At 52.4% G+C, this 23,003-nt stretch overlaps 1 protein-coding gene across 1 annotated transcript in view; it reads right to left on the bottom strand.

The window, feature by feature from the left end:
- The window catches only part of CASZ1 (castor zinc finger 1), a 150,159-nt gene that overhangs the window by 126,749 nt on the left and 407 nt on the right, over nt 1-23,003 (bottom strand). The window lies entirely within an intron of this gene.

Raw genomic sequence — 23,003 nt, forward strand, 5'->3', positions numbered from 1 at the left:
GGGCGAGCGGGGGTTCCGAATCCTCAGGGGTCTCACACACCCCGGGGGCTGAACATGGTGACAGGAAGGTTCAGCGTCTTGCAGGCAGAAGGCCTTGGCTTTCTAGCTTCTCGGGATACTTGGCTGGGGGCACGCACGGACCGGACAACAGGCTCCCCCAAACCAAGCAGGACAAGGCTTCCAGGGCCTGCTGTGATCAGACCGGACAGCAGTCTGTGTGTGTGCTTGCGAGTTACCCTGTCCCCAGCTCACACACACACATCCTATGTCAAAAAGAAAGCCAAATCACTCAAAATGGAGCTTCCTTCTAGTCTGGGCTGGGGCTGACTTGTGTTGAGAAGAGGCCACAGGGTGGGAGCAGCCCTGTCGCCGCTCAGAGGGGCCTCACCTCTCCAGAGATGGGCTGGGGAGAGTTCAGAGCAGACGAGTAGATAAAGAAGTGTCTGAAGGTCCTAGCAGCTTCCTGGGGTGGTGCGGGGCAAACCTTCTTAGCTCGGACTCCAGCACAGAGGTGGGACCTGAGGGAGTGGGCAGGTGCCTGCACAGAGGCCAGGTGCTCCTGGGGTCCTCCACCGCCAGGCCCACGAGGGGCGCTGCACTAATCCTCTTTTCCCATTTCTGTCTGCTTAGGGATGTAATTAGAGTTTTGGCTGGAAATCCACCGGAGTGTACCCTCCGACCTGACACCGTCGCTAAATCCTTGGGTACACACGGTACATCTCCTGACTCTTGGAGAATCGGGAACCATTTCGAAACCTAAACAAGCGCCACTTTTAAATGTTCTCAACTCTGACTGCTTTCGGCAGCACACTGTCAAATCTGCCCTGGCCTTGGCTGGGGCCAAGTTCAGGGCCTCCCTCTCTGTCCCTGAGATTAGGGATTTGGAAAAACTCCACCACCAGGGCCTCCTGTGTAGTCTACAGAGGAAAAGAAGGAGTTCCTGGCCTGTTGCAGAGCTGGGTTTAGAGTCCTTTGCCTTCTGCACATTCTTTTAGCCCCGTGATCCCAAGAAATCCCATCCACAGCCCCCCGATCCAAAAGGATCACCAGGAGACCCAGATGGAGAATTTTTTTGCTCCATTAATAACCACACAGAGCACTGGCTCCACCACTGGAGACCGGCCTCACCCTTGGGTATCTCCAACCGCCTGAGTCAACGCAGACTCCTCTCTTCCCCAGATGTGACCCTATAGGCCTAGAGGAACCACCAGGAGAGGCTGGAAGCCTGAGCCCTCCCTCCTCTGTCCCAGCGCCAAGTTCCCTGCAACCCACAAGCACAGTCCTGACACTGAGAGCTCCCGTGGTCTTACAGACAAGAGAATGAATCCCCACGGGTCTCCTGCAAGCATCTCTGCTCCAGCTTCTCTTCCAGACTCCTCCAGTCTCTCCACTCTGGCCCTGCCAGAATCAACAGTTTGAATCTTTGCATTAAACACGCACACAACACCCAAACAAGGGAGACAGAACACACCGAGAAAACCTCACCAGACCTAGGGTTGGGGCTGGAAACTGGCGACACCGGCTCACCATTTCCCCCGCACCAGGCAGTCGGCCAGAAAACCCTGGGCAATACACACGGCGGACTCTGCCAGACATTAGAACACTTGTTCGGTTCCCTACCCTTTGGAAGCCGGGCCCCCAGTACATCGCTTTGGGCCATTGCTGCCGATAATTTTTCAGAGATAAACAAACCGGTTTGGATAAAACAAGATCCAACCTGAATTCTTCACCCAAAACTCAAAATGAAACTCTCCTATCACCCCTTTCGCTGCCTTCTCCGCCTACCTGTAACCATCATCCAGTTCCCTCAGATTCAGACGACTTGATTTTTTTTTTTTTCTTTTAAAACTTCAGTCCTCTAGCTTTTGGATTCATGGACACTACACTGTCTGGGACCACTGGGCTCCATAGGAAGGCATGCCGGGGTACTGAGAAAGTCCTGCCCCCGTTTCTCCAGGATGCCTGGGTTGGAAGGGAGAAGGAGAAGGTGGGACCTCAGCTGGGCTAGTTTCTGGCCCAGGTCTTTTTCCCTGGTTCCTTTTTGGCTCAAGGTCTCTCCTCCATGCTCCGAGGATCTCTTCAATCTTCAGCCCCTTTCAAGGGGACGGGTGTGAACGGGAGCAGAGCGGTTGGTCGACTCGCCCTCTCTAGGCACAGAGGGTAGGGTTGCTCAGTTACCCTTAGGGGTTCACCAGGTTAACAGAGGCCCGATGGCAGGACAAGAAGGAGGCCAAAGGGCCGAGAGGAAAGATGAAGCTCTGAGGTCTGTGGCCACGTGTATCTCTCTGCCAGCTCTGTGTGTGACATGCCCTCCTACACCCAGACTCGTTCGTGCCTGACACACTCTCAACCATCGCCCTGTCCCACCCAGTCAGGCCCCCAAGTTCCCTCCCGCTCCAGCCTCTCCGTGTGATACTGTCTGCTTTCCGCCCTGAGCTCGTCTGGAACCTCTGCCAGGGCTCCCGCCTCCCAAGTCCCCATCAGTGGGGTCTGCTCGGTCCCTGTAGCTAATTTACACCCGTCAGGGTTTAAAATAGCAGAGGCATAAATGAAAAGTCCAATTTCTTCAAATTTGCATTGTAAAACCATCCTTCAACTTCCTTGAAATAAATTTTACTATTTTATTAGTGCAAACAAAATGGTAATAAAACACTAATACAGCGTCTTGTATCCAGGGGAAGAGCTAAAATTAACATAGAGCGAGCAGTGTTTGCTATTACATTCAATTACCTTTTTACTTGAGATTTACATTCTCATCCCCTTAATCTCCATAGTAGTGGCTTCAAAATCATTCCTCCCAGGCTCTGCCCTTCCCAAGCCCCCACAGCTGGAAGCCAGGCCTCCTGCCCAGATGGCGCTCACCCCAGGCATGGAGCCTGCCCCTTTCTCCACAGCTGCCTCTTGTCACAGGGTACCACTTCTCTCCCCTGCTTGTAATTGTCTCATGTCTCGGCCTCTCAGTACTCAGCAAGTTCACACCAGAGGGCTCTGACACGAGACACATCCAGACACATAGTGATCAATAAGCAGGTGCACGGGGCATGGGTTGGGGGCACTGCCCACCGAGCCTGCAAAGGCTCTCCCTGGTACCAGCTAGGGGCGGGAGCTCCTGGGAGCCCTGAGGAAACTGGCATCTCTGGTTTGACAGGTTGTGGGAGAGGGTTGGCTGCATGGCACAGCTGCGGACTCCAGACAGTGGCAAGAAGCTCCAGCCATCCTGAAGTGGGAAGGGCTGACGGCTCCGTGGGGGCCAGCCCTCTCGCTCATTTTGGGAGGTGGCTGCCTGCCAGTGATGGAGATGGGGCTAGAACCACCTCACCTTCTCACCATCCAGTGCTCTTTCTTCAACAGAGGCAGTCCCTAAAACCAGTCACCCTTAAACACAGCCCCACCATCTGATCCCCAGGAGGGTCCCTTTACTTCCCGCAACTAGAGGAAGCACCATTCCACGTCTGGAACTGGCCAGAGGAAGCACCATTCCACGTCTGGAACTGGCCAGCCTCACCCTGAGCCGGTGGGAAAGATGATCATGTTTCCAAATGGCTCAAAGACTGGGTCCTAGTTCCAGATCCGTCACTGACTAGCTGTAGGGCCTGCGGCGCCAAGCAACCTCCCTCTGGGCCTCAGTTTCCCCACCTGTAAACCAGGACAATAACCTGTGAGCTGCCTTCTTCACAGGAAGGGTCATGATGATGGGACGATCACGCAGGTGCCTCTGAGCCCACCCGAGCCTCAGAAGCTCAGCCAGGAATCTGTTTCTGAGGACAGGACAAAGACCACAGGATTGGGACCCCTATGAGGACCATGGAGAGGGGCGTCCGAGTCCTGGGCCAGGCCACCTCTGACCTCTGTGACTTTACCCTTCATCCTTTCTCTTACTGGTCAAACCACCGCATCATTCCCACAAAATCCTCTGATCTCATGCAGAAGGAAGAATCGTCATTCAGCCCTGGATTTGGCCACAGCACAGTCTCACTCAGGGCAGGCCTGGGGCAGGGGACCAAGTGATACGCAAAAAACAGATGGAAGACCCCATTAATTTTACTCTGCCCGGCTACTACAACCAGGGGGAAAGAAGCGATACACAAAAACACAACCACACACACAAACAATCTCATACACAACCACTTACACTCTTTTTCACACACAACCACACACCATCTCACACACAATCTCACGCACATCATCTCATACAAAATCACACGCAAAACCACATACCACGTTATAATCACACACAATCCCATACACACCCACTCACACAATCCACATAAACTCACACAAATCTTACATACAGCCACTCACACAATCTCACAGCCACACACAATCTCACACACACTCTTATATACAATCACTCACGATCTCACACAATCACACAATTTCACACAAAATCTCACACACAGGCACACACAGTCTTCCACACCATTTCACATTATGTCACAGCCACATACAATCTCACACACAGTCGCATGCACAATGTCGCACAGTCTCATATGCACTCACTCATACAATCTCACACATAATCATACAATTTCACACACAATCTCACACACTAACACACAATCTCACAGTCACACACCATCTCAATCTCACAATCACAATTTCACACAAAATCTCACACAAAGCACACACAATCTGACACACCATCTCACACTATCTTACAATCTCACACACAACCAGACACTCTCACACACAACCACAATCACACACAATCTCACACACAATCACAATCTCACACAGCATCTCCCACAAAAATCTCACAGTCTCACACAACCCCACACAAAATGTCACACACAAGCACACACTCCCACAGAACCACACACAATCTCACACTCCATCTCACACAACCTCAAAAACAATCTCATACACAATCACTCTTACAGTCTCACACAATGTTACACGCAATCACACACATCCTCGTACAATCTCATACAGAATCACACAATCTCACATGCAGTCTCACAGTCACAGTCTCCAACACAGTCACTCACACAATCTCAGACACAATCACATGCAAAACGATTTACACCCGAACACAATCTCACACACACAAAACAACACGCGATCTCACACACACCGATTCCCAACTCCCCTCTCCCGGTCTTTCTTCCTGAATCTGATTCCTCAAATGTATTCCAGTGGACACGAGGAGGAGAGAGCTCCCATCCAAACTGTTCCAAGGCAAACGCGTCCTTGCTCCTGATCCACGTGGAATTCCAAGTCCCCCTGGCAGAGAGCGGCTTCTGGGTTACTGGGAGGGAAGAATCTTCTTTAACCCCAGTGGAAGTGCAAGCAAAGGGTGTTGACAGTTGCGCGTGACTGCCCAGCACACCAGGGACCTGCCTGGAGGTCTCTGCTCCCAGCCTGGCCGCTGGCTGCAGCCCCTTCTCCTTGGGCCCTGCATCCCACCTCCTATCACATCCTGCCCTAGAGGTAGGCATCACGAATAGCTCTCCTGGCCTGTAAACAACAGGCCAAGACCCCTGCAAGAAGCGAAGGAATCACCTCCACGTGCTAAACGTAGGGAGTTTTCTTTGGTTCACGTTTATTTTTTCCTTCCCACTGGTGAAACAAAAGAGAGTTTGTTGGTGAGGTTCAAACATTTCTTGGGCCTTGTCCGAGTCTTACCTTGTTTTTCTTTTCCTTTCTGTCTCCCCCCTAGCCCCACCCCGTCTTCCCTGCCTCCCCACCTTGAATAAATAAAGCACCCGAAGCTGGCACCGGCTGGTGAGGAAAGTACAAACTATCTCACAATTTTATAATTTTTTTTTTTTTTTTAGTACACTGGCCTAGGGTTTTGGGTAAAGGACAAAAGCTATTGTTGCACAGCACAACACGAAGGCTGAGTCACCGATACGCCTCAGCTTCTCGAGATCTCATAGGTTTCTGTGGCTGGCACAGCCGGTGAGCTCAGCGCCCTGCGGGGGCCGTGGGTGCAGGCGCCCTCTCGCCTGGCGCTGCCCCGCCCCCTCTCCCTTGCCAGAGCTCCCTGCCGGGCCGACACGTTGGCTTTGTTGGTTTTTAATCATAGGGGGTGAATTTAAATAAAATGTTGTGAAATAAAAAACAAATCACCGTAGTCCCACCACCCTAACGCTATAATTTTCATTTTGGAGGATCACCTTTCAACCCTTCTACAGAAGCATTTGGATTTTTATATAGTTTCTCTCGCAGCATTCACAACATTGGCATTTGGTATATTTTTTCACTCATATAATAAACATTTTTCCGTGTTTCGAAACCATCCTTGGGATGATAATTTGTACAGGTGACACCTTATTTATTCCGTTGTGATATTCCTGGGCAGATCCTATGAAGTCAGAAGGGGAGACCTCTCTCGGAATTGAATCATTTATCTGCAAGATTCCAGCCAAGGTGGGGGCTTTGCCTGAGTGACCCTGATCACCTGGCCCTTGGGGATCTGGCCTGGGAATGTGTACCTGGAAGATGGGCAGAGGCTCCACCAACACCCCCACCCACCCTGAGCCGGGCCACGAGTGCCCTGGCCCTTGTGCCCAGAGAGACACGGGTTCCAGCAAGAGCCCTCACCCTCACGGTGACCTTCACTCCACACAAACTGCACTTCCTCCTTATAAAGCGCCCTGGCAGCAAAAGGCCCACGACGACGCTCTGCTCTCTGTTTTTATATCTGAATATCTCAAAGCACTTAGCAAAGACTTTCATTTTCTCATTACCCCAAGGAGAGGAGGTCATTCGGGAAAATGGCACAAATATTCCCATTTGTCAAAAGCAAGAAGGAAGTGAGTTAAAAGGAAAATTCTACCACTTAACTGAGCAAAAGCTACCCAGGAGAGAACCCTGGGGTCTCGCCTGCCTCTCCATTCACCCAGTTTGCCTTCTCCAGTGCAGTTTCGGGCACCTCATTACCGAAAAGATGGCTCGGAGCCAAAACCAGGTTTCCATTTTGCCAAGAATCAATCCCTCCCTGGTGGTCCAACTCAGGAGACCCTCCTACCTCGTCCAAAGTCTCAACCAAAACCATATTCTTTTATGATTATAGTTATGTAAAATACATGTTTAATAAATATATACAGTCACCAAACGGGGGAAAAACACTAGACAGAAATACACCAGATACTAAACAACGTCGTCTCATGATAGTTAAGTTAGGGGTGCATTTTTTCCCTTTGATCTATTTTCAAAAGCTGTTTAAAATATGGTTCTATTTTTCCAGTGCATAGGGAAAAGCGTGCATTTCAGAGTCAGATCAACCAGCGCTGGGACCCTAGCTCTCCATTAACGAGCTGGGTGAACTCAGGCAAGTGACTGAACCTCTCAGAGCCTCATTTCCTGCCAGGTACAATGGGAATCGAACCACTGCTTGCCTTGTATCTTTCAATCCCACAGAAAGTCACAGCGCAGCATCTGACACACAGTCGGCCCTCAGTAAATGTCTGTTTCCTTTCTCTTTTAATAAAATGAAAATGTAAAATCAACTCAGCTTCCTTGCTGCCCCTTAAGGACAGAGGCAAGACCCTGCTCCTGCACCCCCTCTCCAACTTCATTCACATCCTTCACCCGTCTCTCCCCTCCGCTACTCGCCCCACCCCAACAAACCCCCAGCACACAGACCTCAGGATGCTGGCCCCCGCTCTCCTGTGACTCGCCTGAAGGGCGAGGAGGGGGGTCTTGGAGGAGAGAAGCTCCTCCTCCAACCTTTTCCACTAGCACAGGCCCAGGCCAGCTCCTCCAGGCAGCACACAGGCCTCATGCAATGACTCGGAGTACACGCAGGGAGATCCCTGGGTTTGTGCCTTCTTGGCAGCCACCCTCTGGGAACAGGTGCCAGGCTGCAAAGGCCACCTGCTCCCGGGGCAGGGCAAGGGCCACACTCCTGTCTGCGAGGAGAGGCCAAGGAGAACCAAGATGGCACCAGTGCTTGGGAGTCAGCTCCTCCCCGGGCAGGCAGTCCAGGCCACAGCCCAGAGACTGCCATCTGAATGTCTAACAGCTCAGCCCTGGGCATTGCAAGCCTTTCCCTGCTCCCTCGAGGGCTCTGTACTGGGCGGACACGTTTGCCTTGCTATTGGCAAACATGCTGCAACAGACTTGTGGTGGCCACAGCCTCTGGGCTGGGGCTTCAGCCTGGCCTTGGGGGTCTCTGGAGCTCAGACACAGGGAGCCCTCTGCCTTACTGCCTTCATGATGACAGATGGGGAGGGTGGAGTAGAGACAGTACTAGTAGCAACAATAGCTACCCCTTGTCACCACGTGCCAGGTGTCTTTCCAGTGTCATTTCATTTAATCCTCACAGCAACCCCATGGGATAGGTGCTATCGTGAACCCTCTTTTACAAGTGAGAAAGCTGAGGCTCAGAAGAGTCCACAATATTCCAAAGTCGGAGTCCCAGTAAGGAGAGACTAGGGATTTGAGCCGAGGACTTCACCACTATCCTCCCAGCATAGCTCCCAAAACAAGCAGACTCCACCAGCCTTTTCCAGAAAGAGGCCCCTGAGGGGCCTCCCTAGCCAGTGGGGGCACAGACACCCCCCAGGAGCAGCTTGTAATTCTGCCAAAACAAGGGCATCTCCGTGCCTCTTGGCCTACAGGAATGGGAGAGACGCTACCCCTCTATGGAGAGAGGCTGGTCAGGCTAAAGAGTTGCTGTGTCACAAATGAGGAGCATGTCTGGAGGGGTATCTGCAAGGAAGCCGCGTTTCCTTCCCTGCAGCTCCTGGGAATAATTAAGTGGGGAGGTCTAGGGACATGGGGCCATTGGCGAGAGGGCCTGGTACGAGTAAGTATCTACTGACTACTGTACTGGTGTGGACACCGTGGAATGCAGAATGATGGCGGCAGGGCCCTTGGCATCCATGAACCCTCAACACTGCAAGCCTTCCTTACAAATCAGGGATAAGACCAACTTAAAATGGTGTACTCTTTCTTTTAGAATTAAAATAGGTCTCTAAGAGCAGGCTGGACATGGGGAGGACACCAGACAAAACCCCCACAGCATGAGCCACCGGCTCCCCAGCTGCCAGGGACAAGGTCCTGGGACCCAGCAGCAGGTCCCATAAAAGCTGGTGGAGTCCAGCAGGGTGGGGACCGGGTGGGTCACCCGGGACAGACAGTCTCCAATCGTGCTGAGCACAGCACATCACTTCATTCAGGAACCCAGAGTAAAATGTACAGCTGGGTCTAGAGTTGATTCAGCCCTTAACTCGTTCGGGATCGCTGGCAGAGCCACCGAGGCGGCAAGGGGAGTGGGCCCGGTCACCTGGGGGAGGGGGCTGGGCCATCCCTGGGAGGGGGGCAGGCTGAGGCACAAACCCTGCTGATAATGTCTGATATGTGCAAAAAGAAATCATAATTCTTTGCAAAATCCCTCTCAAAACCAAACAAGCACCGGGAGTTGAGGGAGGGATGAGGGAGTGTGTGTTGGGTGGAGGGTGGGGGAAGCTTGTTTTCTACCCACTGCCAAATTCTCATTTACTGTCAGCTCCAATCCATTTGGAACTCACTGACTCAATTGCCTTTTCACGGGGAAAGGAGCCGGCACAATGCAGGGGACTTTTCAGCTTCACATTAGCACACAGGGCGCTGGGCAATGTCCGGGAATCAACGCACACAGCCCTCCCGGGGCCACTGGCCACCCCCGCCTCCAGACAACCCAGCCAGCCCTGCCAGGGCCACATCTGCTCACCCCTGCTTTAATACTTTGGGTTTTACTTATTTATTTTTAACGGCTAGGCCGGTGGAGAAGTGTGTGTGTACGCGTGTGTGTACGTGTGCACATGGGCACACTTATATGTGCTGGGAGAGACAGAGGCTCTACCTCCCAAGAGGAAGGGCCTGGAAGAGTTCATTCCAGGGCAGTTCCAAGTCTTCCTTTTGCCCAAAGAAAGGAGGGATGGAAAGAAGAAATCCAAATCAGGTCTCCAGAAGGAAAGGATATGGGGGTGGGGGTCACTGAAACTAAATCTGGAAAGGGTCGACAATGGATAAATCCACATTTGCTGGGAGAGCGTCCTGAAGAACTCCTCGTTCACGGAAGGCCCAAACACTCTTCAATAATCTTTATGAAAATAATATCGGCCGGTTGTGGTGGCTCACACCTGTAATCCTAGTGCTTTGGGAGGCCTAGTGCTTTGGGAGTTCGAGACCAGCCTGACCAACACGGTGAAACCCAGTCTCTACTAAAAATATAAAATTAGCCTGGCGTGGTGACGCGCACCTGTGATCCCAGCTACTCAGGAGGCTGAGGCAGGAGAACTGCTTGAACCTCGGAGGCGGAGGTTGCAAAAAGCCTAGATCGTGCCACTGCACTCCAGCCTGGGTGAAAAAGCAAGACTCCGTCTCAAACAAAACAAAACAAAACAAAACAAAATTTACAATTATAATCATCAAGATAGTAATGGTGGTCCCCATTTTTCAGGTGCTCACCCTGTGTGCCCTCACACTTCCAAGTGCTTTCCACACCACCTCCGTTAATGATCACAAGAACCAAGCGAGGCGGCACTGCTGACTGTCTGCCCAATTCCACAGGACCGGAGAGGTAAGACCCAGGCCCAAGGTCACAAAGGTCCTAAGTGGGAAAAGAAGGGCTTAAACCCCGTTCTGCCTCACTCTAGACCGGCCATCTCGCCCTGCCCTGGGAGAGAGGAAACCTGTGGCAGAGTCAAGAGAAGATGTCCTGGCACCACAGAGGTCTTGGCCTTGGGAGCCCTCACAACAGCTGGATGTGCCCCTGCTCTCTATCTCTATCACTGTCCCATGGGGGCTCCTCCATTTAACCCAAGCTTGAGGGAAGCATCCCTCAGAGGGAAGCTTCCAACAGAACTTCCTACGATGATGGAAATGACCCGTCTGAGCTGCCCAGCGCAGGAGTTCTAGCCGCACGTGGCTATGGGGCAGCTGAAATGTGCCTCATTCACGGAAGAACCAAATTTTAAATGTAATTTAAATTGCCGGCCGGGCGCGGTGGCTCAAGCCTGTAATCCCAGCACTTTGGGAGGCCGAGACGGGCGGATCACGAGGTCAGGAGATTGAGACCATCCTGGCTAACACTGTGAAACCCCGTCTCTAAAAAAAATACAAAAAACTAGCCGGGCGAGGTGGTAGGCGCCTGTAGTCCCAGCTACTGGGGAGGCTGAGGCAGGAGAATGGCGTAAACCCGGGAGGCGGAGCTTGCAGTGAGCTGAGATCCGGCCACTGCACTCCAGCCTGGGCGACAGAGTGAGACTCCGTCTCAACAACAACAAAAATAAATAAATAAATAAATAAATAGCCATGTGGGCTAATGGCTACTGTATGAGATGGTACAGACCCCACACCCTCCAGCTATCTTCCTACCTCCTAGCCCAAGAGCTATTTTGTTTTGTTCTGTTTTTTGTTTTTTGTTTTTTTTTTTTTTTAGAGCGATTCTTGCTCTGTTGCCCAGGCTGAAGTGCAGTGGTGTGATCTCAGTTCACTGCAACCTCCGCCATCCGGGTTCAAATAATTCTCCTACCTCAGCCTCCTGAGTAGCTGGGACTACAGGCGCCCACCACCACACCCGGCTAATTTTTTTGTATTTTCAGTAGAGACGGGGTTTCACCATGTTGGCCAGGTTGGTCTCGAACTCCTGACCTCAAGTGATCCACACTTGAGTCTCCCAAAGTACTGGTAGTACAAGCGTGAACCACTGCACCCGGCCCCAAGAGCTATTTTGGAAATAAAGCATCTAAAGACAGGAGCATGACCTGCCAGGAGGAGCCCCACCTCAGTCGGTAGGCCCTCTCCTCCACTCCTTCATGGCCTTTCAAAAATTACCAGTCAGCCTCCAACTTCTCTGCCTGCCTGCCTTCTTGCCTTTCTTTCCCTTCCTTCCTTCCTTTCTTTCTCTCTCTTCCTTCCTTTCCTTCTCGCTCTCTTTCTTTTTCTTCCTTCCTTCCTTCTTTTCTTCCTTCCTCCCTCCCTCCCTTCCTTCTTTCCTTCTTTTCCTCCCTTCCTCTCATTCTTTCCCTTTCTTTCTCTTTCCCTTATCCTTCTCTTCCTTTCTTCCCTTCCTTCTCATCTTTTTCCTTCCTTTCTTCCTTCTTTCCTTTCCTTTCTCTTTCCTTCCCTCCCTCCCTTTCTTCATTTCTTTCTTAGAAAAAAGCATCCGTTTAATTAGATAAATCCTCCAAGCACGTGGCCTGGAGTTCGTCATGGAAATTAACCTGCTCCCAGATCTCAGATAGTGAAACAAGAACCGGAGTGTTTTGGCATAGCGCAGTGAAATGGGAGAGGCCGATGGAGTTTCATACACCTCATCTTCCATAAGAGCCCCTCGCCCCTCCAGTGCCCCCCGCTTCACGGCCTCATGCCCTTGCTTCCTTAGGTCACTGCCTCCACCCCACCTCTGCCTCTTCTCCTGGCCCTGCCCCACCTGTCTCCTGGCCCTCCACCCAGGCCGGGGCAGCACTCACCCCCGGGCCAGGTGGGAAATCTCAGCTCTATCCATGTCAGGGACTAAAGGGACAACCGTGGTCCTCTGCCCCTTGGCTAAGCCCCGAGCCTCCATGATTAGTTCAGGTCAAGACCAACTGAGGCTCACGCTGCTGCTTCATCCTCATCCTGTGCCCCTGCTATGTGCTGCTCGCTGGCTGTGTGCGTTCCGTGAAATAAAGCTCAAAGTGGAACCTCTGCAAATGTCAGCTGGGATCCTCTCATCTAATCCTCATGGTCCATGTGGCGGGAATTCCAAGTCCCATTTTACAGATGCAGAAACAAAGGATTCGAGGAATGACTCTGTCCAAGTGGGGGAAACATAATTCGCCTTCAGCTCAGCCTGGCTCCTGATCCCACGCACTGCTCCCTCTGCCCGCCACACAGCCTCCATCTGCAAGACACCCTCATGGGCACGACTCTGGGATCGCCAACACCCAGAATTCAGCTCACACAGGCAGAGGCCACCGGCGCCTTGGGCCAGTTTCCAGGATCTGCCCTCACCCCACCCCACCTTGGCCTTCTGTCCCAAACAGCTCCCATCGTGACCCACCTCACCCCACCGAGCTCCAGGAACGCTTGGTCTGGTCAGTGTGGGAAAGAAAGAACAACGGCCCCTGCCCCACTGGAGGGACTGACTCCACACGTGGGCACAGTCTTCATTCTCATCCCCTCCGGACCCAGCAGCAAAAATACCAGGAGGACCCCAGACAGGCCAGAGAGGTAAAAGACAAAACGCAGAATTTCTATGCAATATCACGTCACCCTCCACGTGGCATAGGGGCCCAGCTCCAGACAGACAGAGAGCAAGCTCTCCCGGTTCCCCTCTCCATGGCAATCCCTGATAAGCCGCAAGTGCTTCTGTGTCCTCTCCGGCATGGGTCTGTAACACACACAGACATTTGGTCCTCACATTTCACATGTCTTAGCTCATGTAACTCTCACATCAGCCCCATGAGGTAGGTACTGTTATACCCATTTCACAGATGAGGCACAGGCCAGTTAAGTCACTGACGGAAGGTCACACGATTTTGATCCCCAGCTAACTCGCTCCAGAATGCACCATCTACACTATATACAGCTCCTCAAATGAACCTGTTGGCTCCAGAGGCACAAAACAGCAAAGCACACCCCATAACCTGAATGTGATCCCTCATTCTGCCTGAAAGGCAGCCCCCAAATTCAGCCCCAAGTTCCCAATGATAACAGAACCTACCTGCAACCTGACACAAAAATGTAACCCCAGCACCACACGTGACGCCCAGGTCCATGGCTTTCTGGAATGGAATCCACAGGGGTCTCCTTTGAGACTGATACCATATGACATAAAAACTGGCTCCCCTGACCTTGGGGACACTTTGCGCTTGGCGATGCCAACCATGATGAATTCTTCGTTATGTTTAATTACTTTCAAGGGACTTTCATAGCTAAGAGTCCAGCCAACCATTAGGACAAGCCTCTGAGGGTGGAGGGTCAGAGGCCATTTGACAAGAGAGGAAACTGAGGCCCAGAAAGGTAAAATGACTCACCTAAGGCCACACAGTGATTTACTGCAGAGCCAGAACTAGAACAGGGTCCCCGGACGCATAGCCTATCAGGCCACGCCTCGCAAGACCTTAAGTGTGGGGCTCGCAGAAGGGTAGGGGAGTGAACAGTTAGACCTGAGTGGAGCTCGGGGCCACCCGTGTCTCACTCTGTCCCCTAAACCCCAGCCAGAGATGCTGGGGCCTGACCCACGGCCTCCCCAAGGATCAGATTTCCCCGAAGTTCCCGAAGGAGCTGTGGGGACGAGTGGGCCCGGAAATGGCCCTCACATAGCGAGCTGCACAGCTGAGCTCCCCGGGGGTGAGGGGGGCGGGCAGAGCTGGAGACGCTGGCACAGCCCTCATGGGTACTCTGCCAGCAATTAGTGCTGGGGAAGGGTGCCAGCCTGGCAGAGCTCATTCCCCCACCCCTTCTTCTCATTTACACACGCGCACGATCACACACACACGCGCGCGCGCACACACACGCTCACCCACCCAGAGACCAGCAGCAAAGAGGCAGCGAGGCTTCCTTTCGGTAAATCTCATCAGCAAGGCACACGCAGGGCATGCAATTTGGCCATTACTGCTCTTAAACAACAGAAAAGCAGAATCCACCCGCCATTAACCCATCCCCCCCGGGCTTTCCCCTCAGGCTTCCCACGGTTCAGGCACCAGCCTTCACCTCTGACTCCCACACATCCCCTTTAAAAGCTCCCCAGAAGTTATTTTCCAAAAGAAACACAGAGTTAAAATTTTTTTTTTTTTTTACACTGTGATAAGTCCAACCTGAATCGTGCTATTCTCCATGCAGACGTCTCTCCACAGAGCAAACTATCCAAGGTTGGAACATGACCTTGGCTAAGACCCTTGCTCAAACATCCTAGAATCATCAGCTGGATATGGGCATGTTCTTATCCAGAACATCCCCTTATGCATGCCCAAGAGCTCTGCCATTAAGGGGATGCATCCATTACCATGGATAGGGGAACCGGGAGAGCTGCCTTTGGCCTGGCGTGGGGCATCGCTACCTGAGCAGGTGGGGTTCTTCACAGAGCAACCTGAGTGCTAGCCCCCATCCACCTATGGGTCCCCTGGGTGACAGTTTGACAGCACTCTCCTCTCCCAGTAGAGGCAGGCAGGTGGGAGTGGTGGTGGGGACCACTTGCCTCCTCTCTCCTGCCCCCCTGCCTCATCCTGGAGAATTGGAAAGAAGCCCACCAGAGCAAGGGGCCCTAGAGAGTCCTTAGACTGGGTTTATAAGATCTGCGAAACCCCTCAAAGTATAAGCAATATTTATGCTTATGAGATTTTTTTTTATTAAGAGGATTCTCAAAGGGGGCATATGAATTCAAAAGAAGGGAAGAAGCAGAGCCCAGAGACCCCCCCCAAACCCGGGCTCAGCAGTGCCTCACACCCAGGTGGCCAAGGATGGAGCGGGCGGAGACCACAGGCAGGACTCCAGTCATCCTGGCAGCAAGCGTCCCTGACCGCTGCCTCCTCACCCGGGAGCTGCCCTGGCCTCATCCTCGCTTTGCCTGGAAGCTGGTCACTAGGAGGCCTGGCCCGGGAGCTGTGCCATGCCCTGGGCCAGCGCCCTCCCTCCTGTGAGCCAGGGCTGCCTGCCCAGCCAGCAGAGGCATCGCACAGCGGAGCCCACCAGCGGGGACGGAGGGAAGCCAGCAGCCGCTGCAGCTCTGGAGAACCTCACGGATCCTATTAGCCACCTAGTGTCCAGAGCTGAGCTCTAGCCACTACTCTGTCCCTCCTGCTTCCCAGAGCGGCCACTGCGGGGGAGCCCAAGGGGACAGCAAGGGGAAGCCTGGGGTGGGACAAGCCTTCTCTAACCCTACCCCTACCTGGGTCTTCTCCAGGGACTTGAGGCCAGGGGACAGGAGCCAAGCTGTTTGAGGATATGGAACCCAGGAGAAAGCAAAAACCCTGTGGTCCCTGCCCCCCAACCCAAGGCAGGGCTGTTCCCGTCACCTCGGCTCCTTGCCCTGAGCAAGGCCCCCTATCTTTGAGATGTGTCATCTCAGACAACCCATTCCACCTGGGACATCTTGGGGTCCCCCCATCCCAGCCTCCAGGCCTCCTGCTGAGCCTCCCAAACCTTGGGCCTGCCACTTCCCCAGGGCCTCTGCCCCCCGCCACCCCCTCCTCTGCTGGCTCTTTTCTCTGTGTCCTCAAGACTCCTCTCACCTTGAGAAGTGTTAGGATTACCCAGCATTTACACTCAATGCGCTTCCTTATTCCTTAAGACTTATTAAGAATGATAATGAGTTCCGAAGGAGCGACGCGTCCCTGTCTCTCTCTCTCTCTCCTCTCTCTCTCTTTCTCTCTCTCTCTCTCTCCCCCCACCTTCACTCTCTTTCTCTATGTGTGTTTTCCACCAAAGACACATAGGACAAATCCAGACCAAAAGGGAAAAAAATGCCAACAATATGGAAGAAGGGCACTTGAGAATTTCTATTCAATAAACCCATCTCTCTTCTTCCTTCTCCCTGGTTGTCCTCAATTATTCCAATTAAGAAAAAAAAAAACAAAACTCCCCCTTCCCTTCACACTGTCCAGGCCACCCCTCACTCTGCCGGACTTTGAACAGGGGGAACAGGAGAAGGGCCCAGCTTGCCTGCAAAACCTTGTTAACGTGCAGCTCTTAAATGCTTGATTAATTTTTGCAGAATTTACGACAGGCTTTAGCTTTTTTTCCCCAAGCTGTGGCCTCAGAGCCGCAGCAACTTAACTTGGTGAACTTGAGGGGGGCCGAGGTGGGGGTGCCCCCCTCCCCCAGTGGCCTCCTGCTGCTGGCACCCAAGGCAGCCCTGCAACCGAAGGGAGCCATGCTGATGCCACCGCCCAGGCAGGAGACAGACCCACTCGCAGAGCGGCGTGGCACCCAGAGGAGAGATCACCAGGCAGCCAGAACCACGGCTGACTTTTGGCCGTCTGGGACTTTTTAATTTCAAAATAAGAAAGCCAGTAGAAAGTGGGCAGAGAAGAAACCAACCTGGGGCGCTGGCGATGATGCCTCCAGCCAGCACCCTCCCAACCACGCCACGTATCCCGGGCACAGGGGCCGGCCTTATCGGTCTGCCGGGCTGCCCTTCAGAGAAAGGGAAGAACAGATCCTAATGAAATTACGGTTTTTAAAATGTCTATAAATTAAATCTCTCTCCTCTCTCTGTGAATCTCCCCCTGAGCTCCCTCTCCTCTACCAGGCTTGTTTGCCTCTCTCCGGTTCCCTCTGCTCATGTCTGTTTTTCTGATATAGACATCAAGAGGTTACGGGCTCAATTACAACTCCGCTGGAGTCTCAGCATCAGACTGGCTCGGCCTTCTCTTCTCCTCTTCGGAAACAAGATACCAAATAAATCTCTCTTCTTTATATTTTTATTTTCAATGCCAAAAGCCTAAAGATTCATTCCGTGGCCTTTTTGAACTTCGTTCAGATGGTGGGGGAATATTCTTTTTGATTGTGCCTGAGAACAACATAAATGCTTCTCTCCTTATCTCGTTCCCCCCTTGTAAGGACACACACAAAAACCTTGGCTATGCATGAAATTTTAAAAAGGGGGAGAGGATAGTATAAATGTGCTTAATGTATGTGTATGAGAGGGAGCGAGCGAGCCCTGGAGAACATTAGTAGGAGAACATTAGTAGGACATCTAGCACATTCTAAAGTTTAGGGGGGACATCATGAGGATTCTTATCAGCAAAGGTCCATTTGTAAAGGGCAGATCATAAAAGGTGATTTTTTAAAAGAAAAAAAATTGCTTCTACCTTCCCTAATACTGCCACGAGATACAGAAGAGATGTGCCGTCTATATAATTTTACATCCGAAAAGGCCCTCTTCCCATCAAAAAAAGAAAGAAAAAAAAAGTTGAAAAATCCAAGTCTTAGTCAATCATCAGAGCTGTTGATTCCTGAGAAGAAGAAACCAGCTTTGAGTTGTAGGTCTAAGGGGAAAAGCAAAACAAAAACAAAAACCCCACTATACTTCTGGAAATATTAACCAGTGGGGATTCCAAAAGCTACTTTTCCTGGAAAAAGCACTTGAGACAAAGGTCGGAGAAAGCGGAAGCTGAAGGTGAATCAAAAAGAAAAACTTTGTCTTTCCAATTAACTAGACTGGGAAAAAGAAGGGAGGTGGGAGAACACATTACTACCAACTCATTAATTCTTTCCTGTAAACAATTTAATTAAATTCTGCTAAATACAGGAGAAATACTCATTTTGGAGTGCTTCCCCCCAACCTCAAAAGTAAATTCCTCCAGGTTCCTCCCCCCAGTGTGAACACCTCCCTTGTTTCCAAGCTACACAACCTTTCAGTGGGTTTCCAGCCCAGGCGTGGACTGCACTGCTCAGGGCTGCGAGAATGACAGCCTCATATGTCTGAAAGCTGACACTTCAGCTTTGAAAAGAAATGGGGGAAAATAAGCTGTTGACTTCTTGGTTAAAGTATTTTCTTGTTCTACTCATGTTCTTATGTCACTAGGCTAAAAAAAGAGAGAGAGAAAGAGGGAGAGAGAGAGAGAGAGAGAGAGAGACAGAGAAGAGAGAGATATGACTTTCCTTGAATGATCTGTTTAACCTAAGCCAGAGGAAAAAAAAGAAAGTCATTAATTACTTATGTGAGCTATTGCTTCAGAAAGACAATAAACCTGCCCGGTCGCCATGGATATGACATATTTGCTCTGAAAACAACACAATAATTAGCAAAGGGGAAAGATACAAGGAGAATATGCAAACTCCTGAGTTTAAAGCCACAGTGCTCTTTTCTACTCGTAAGCCTCTGTTCTGTTTGCAATCCAAATCAAACAAATTTCAAAAATATAGCAAAGAGGGAAATAATAGGAATGGTTCCTCTCGCCTCTGAGCTGAGAAGCAACAACCACTCTACCTACTCCCCTCCAATATAAAATAATATAAAAGAGAACCAGGGTGGCAGAAGGAAAAAAAACAAAACAAAACTCAAGTATTGCCTGTTTTATTTCCTATAGCAGGGGTGGAGTCAGGGTTTTTTTTTTTTAAGTGTGCTCTTATTTAGCATTGGAACTTCTGGCCAGATATAAATTTATTTATGAAAGCCAAATGCTCTGTGCATGCCCCCCCACCCCAACACACAGACAAAGTAAATGGAAATGTGAAGGGGTGGGGTTGGGGGGGTGTCCAGTTGAAAAAGTAAAGCAGTATATTCAGAAAGCACCATCTCTATGGAAGGGCATCCACTCCCCTTATCTCCAAGAAAATGGAACCCCTGACTTACTTTAATATTAAAAATGCATTAAATGGTTCTACCTACAACTTAGTCCCAAAGGATCATTAGGAAATGCAATCGCATTGTATCATATCTGTCAGCGTGATAAATATCTGAGTCAGAGTCAGTTTGCAATTTTTCAGTGTCACAAAACAAGATAATATTTTTCTGCCTTCCTTTCTTAATTCGCTGCAACGCCTCCCCACCCCCCGCCCCAACCAGTCACAGATCTACAGAAAAATATCTGGGCAGAGGAGAAAAGGAGGAAAAGTTGATGTCCTCTCACATAACAGACAGAGGTTATTGATATCCTCCCAAAAAGCAGGCAAAATTGAACTTTAAAATATTTGGGTCACAATTTTCCCCAAAAAATAAATAAATAAAGCACTCCAGTAAGTTTGACTAAAAACTCCTTTTCCCCTCTTCCCAGAGGCTAATTTTCCTAAAACAGATGGTCAGGATCTAAAAGAGAAGCAAATATACCTCAACCCCCACAGGCAGAGAAATCTAACTTTGAACTTCTTTTAAATTAAAAAGGGGTGGGGGGCAAGATAAACTATTAATAAGTGTGAAAAAATTAGCTGAACTACAAGTTTTGTTTTTCTTATTAAAATTATTTAAACACAAGGGAAGCAGACATATAAGGGAGTTTCATATTTAACTGACTTTCTTATTTTTTTTAAACAATAGCTTTTTTTTTAAGATTGGACTCTTTGATCTTGAAAGAATTTTGCTCTTATATGATGGGGGGGGAAGGAGGTGGTGGTGAAATGATCTGTTTTAAATGATGATGCAACTTAGAGATCAAAGCCTTCGCTTTCTTCTAGCCATAATAAGCTGTACTTGCCACAAAGCGTAAGGCTCCCGGGCTGGGCTCCTCTCGTAAGAAGGAAATAAAATGCGCCGAGACTCAGAGCGAGACTCCAAGTGTCAGCAAGGTGCGAAGTCTAAAAAACAAACAAACAAGGCAAGGGGAATAAAAGAGGAAGGCACTGCCCCTTTAAACGTTTTAGTGCATATGGAGTTTGATTTCTGAAAGAGATCAGTTTAACATCTCCATAGAAACCAGCAACAGATTATCATCAACAGAATAAATAACTAGTCTAATAAATTAAACAGGAGGCATAAGATCGCTGGAAACCTGATTACTGAAGTTCAACAATATTCCCCATAAACTCTCCTTAACCGCCTCTAAGGTGGCTAACAAGAAGGGGGCTGGGGGGGCGGCGATCTCTCCAATTCGCCGGACTCTAGGGATAGAGATGGTGGCTGCCGCCTGGAAAGGAGAAGTTCTCCACTCTGCCCTTGAGAGGGTCCGAGAGCTCCCGCGAGGGGCACACACTAAAAACCGAAGTTTGGGAAGTGGAAAAGCGGCTGGGGGTCGGGGGAGGTGGCGCGGGTCGCCGGAGATTGCGCGGATCGCGACGCCCGCCCGGGACGCACCGCCTGATCGCCACCAGGACGCAAACCCGGCGCTTTGCGCTCGGGCGCCGAACGGCCCAGCGCCCCCTCGGGGCACGTGGAGCGCAGCCCCGGCGCAGCCCCCGGGGACCAACTACCCCCCTCCCCATGCCCGGCGCAGCTGCTCCTGCTCAGCCGGGACAGCTCCCTTTAGGACGGCGACGTGTGTGTGTGTGCGCGTGTGTGTGCGTGTGTGTATGTGTGTGTGCGCGCGTGTGTGTGTGTATACGCGCGCGCGTCGTGGGTAGGGCGGGGGGACAACAAGATTATTCGGCGATCTGCTTTCCAGTCCCCTCGTGCGCTCTCACCGCGCGCCTGTACCAGCTCGGAGACGTCCTAAATTTACTAACTTTGCCCAGCGACTGCCAGGGCCTTTACCCCCTCGCCACCCCCTGAACGTACCGGGTGTTGGCGGGACAACCACGCACAGTGAGGGCCGCGCCCCCACACTCCACTCGGGTATAAACGCACACCCCGCCCCGTGGCCCAGTGATCCAGGTTTGGGGGAGCTCCATACCCAGGAGGGGCGCTACTGCCGCTTTCCCGATGGGCACGCACCCGCACCCACACCGTAGCCAGCGTGGCTGGAAGGAGGTCCTCGCCGCGCCCAGAGCCGGCTTTCCAAGCTGAGGCTGGGGCAGAGGAACTTGTGTGGAGGAAGAGGAGGCTCCCTGCCTCCCTCAGCGCTCCACTAGCCTCCCCCAACTCCGGACCCGGGTCGGGCATGACTTAGAAGAAGAATCTGCGCCCACCCCTTAGAGAAAAATCTATTATTATTATCTTAATCTACGCCCCCAAAGTGTCCCTCCAGCCGTGATTGACGGCGCATACACCTGTTCCCTTCGCGGAGGAGCTTCCAGCGCTGGGGACATTCACCCAAATGCTCCGCAGCGGCCCAGCAACCAACCGCCCGCCCGCGCCCGGCCAGCCCCCGCCAGCGGCCCCAGCGCGCCTCTGCCCGCACCTCACCACCCCAGCGGCCGCCCCCTCCCCTTCCAGGCCCGGCTGCCCGGCCCGCTAGCTCCCGGCAGTGCTGGCTTCGAAAAGAGAGAGAAAGAACAGAAAGCAAAACTTCCTGGCGGCCGACGGCCATCAGCTGCACATTCTGCAAATGCCACCGAGTAAAAATAAATCGGCCGCCGCTCCGCCCGGCCGGCTCACCCCGGGCGCACGAATCGGCCCCCTTCCCCCGGGAGCTCCCTGACTCGGTCTGGCCCGATCCCCCATTCCCGCGCGTCCCCTGAAGCCCCGCTCCCCGACGCTCCTCCGTCAGTCACCAGGCTCTCCTTTGCCGTTAAGCCGGACCCCAAGTGACCAGGGAACCTGGCTCTCTCCCTTTGGTGTTCCCTGCGGCCCCACAAACTACTTGTTTCTCTGTCCTTCACCAGGTGCCTATTTCAGCCCTGTGCCCTTGGATTCAGGGCTCCTTCTCCCCAGTTGTTGAGCCCCGAGGTCACCCTCAGGCCACCCTGGGGGAACAGACCCCGCCCGACCCTCTCCCACGCCGCAAAGCCCCCCTGGAGCGCACCGCTCCACCAGGCTGCTAGCCCGCCAGTCCCCGGGCGCAACTTCTCTCCCGGCGCACACAACAGCCGGCAACAACTCGCCCGAACTTTTCCCGGGACCCGGGCGGGCTCCGGCCGACGGCCGGGCGGCTCTGGGCCGGCGCCCCGGTTCCCCGTGCCCTGTGTTGCCAGCCCTTCACCCTGGGAGGCAGGGGGTGGGGTGGGGAAGGGAGTGAGGAACGCCACTTGCCGCGCCTGGAGCAGCGCACTTAAGATAAACTTCCCAGGCACAGATGAAAAGGGGGGCGCCGCTCCCCCCATCTAAGAAATATCTTGCCTTCGATTTCCTATCGGGGATACCCTTTGGCACCCCGCACCTAAGCGAACACTGCCTACCTCTGCTGGCAGCACCTACACCCGGTATCCGGGCACAAGAGCCGCCTGGAGAGGTTCCCCACCCACCCCTTCCCATGGGCAAAGTCTTGCAAAGTCACCCCAGGCACCCCTCACCCCTGTCTCCTTCTCTGCCCTGGAGAGCGCACGACCCCTCTGCTGCTGGGGGGTGGGGTGGGGTGGGGGTGTAGGAAGAAGGAGTGATTACCCGGTATTGGCGAGCACCTGCCCCCCCCCCCAGGAGCCCACAGCGCGGGGGGCGTCCCCACCCTATTTGCAAAGTCCTGCACTCGCGCCTGGCACCTCCCTCTCTTCTCCCCTACCCCGCCGCCCCCTCAGTTGGAGTAAGTGACCCCCAGGAGGAGCAGCCCTCCCCTCCCCCGGAGCCGCGCGCCGGGCATTTCCCTGGCCACGGCGGGCAACGCGCCGCCCTG

The sequence above is a fragment of the Colobus angolensis genome, unplaced genomic scaffold, assembly GCF_000951035.1.
Source record: "Colobus angolensis palliatus isolate OR3802 unplaced genomic scaffold, Cang.pa_1.0 Scaffold149, whole genome shotgun sequence".
Classification (NCBI taxonomy): Eukaryota; Metazoa; Chordata; class Mammalia; order Primates; family Cercopithecidae; genus Colobus; species Colobus angolensis.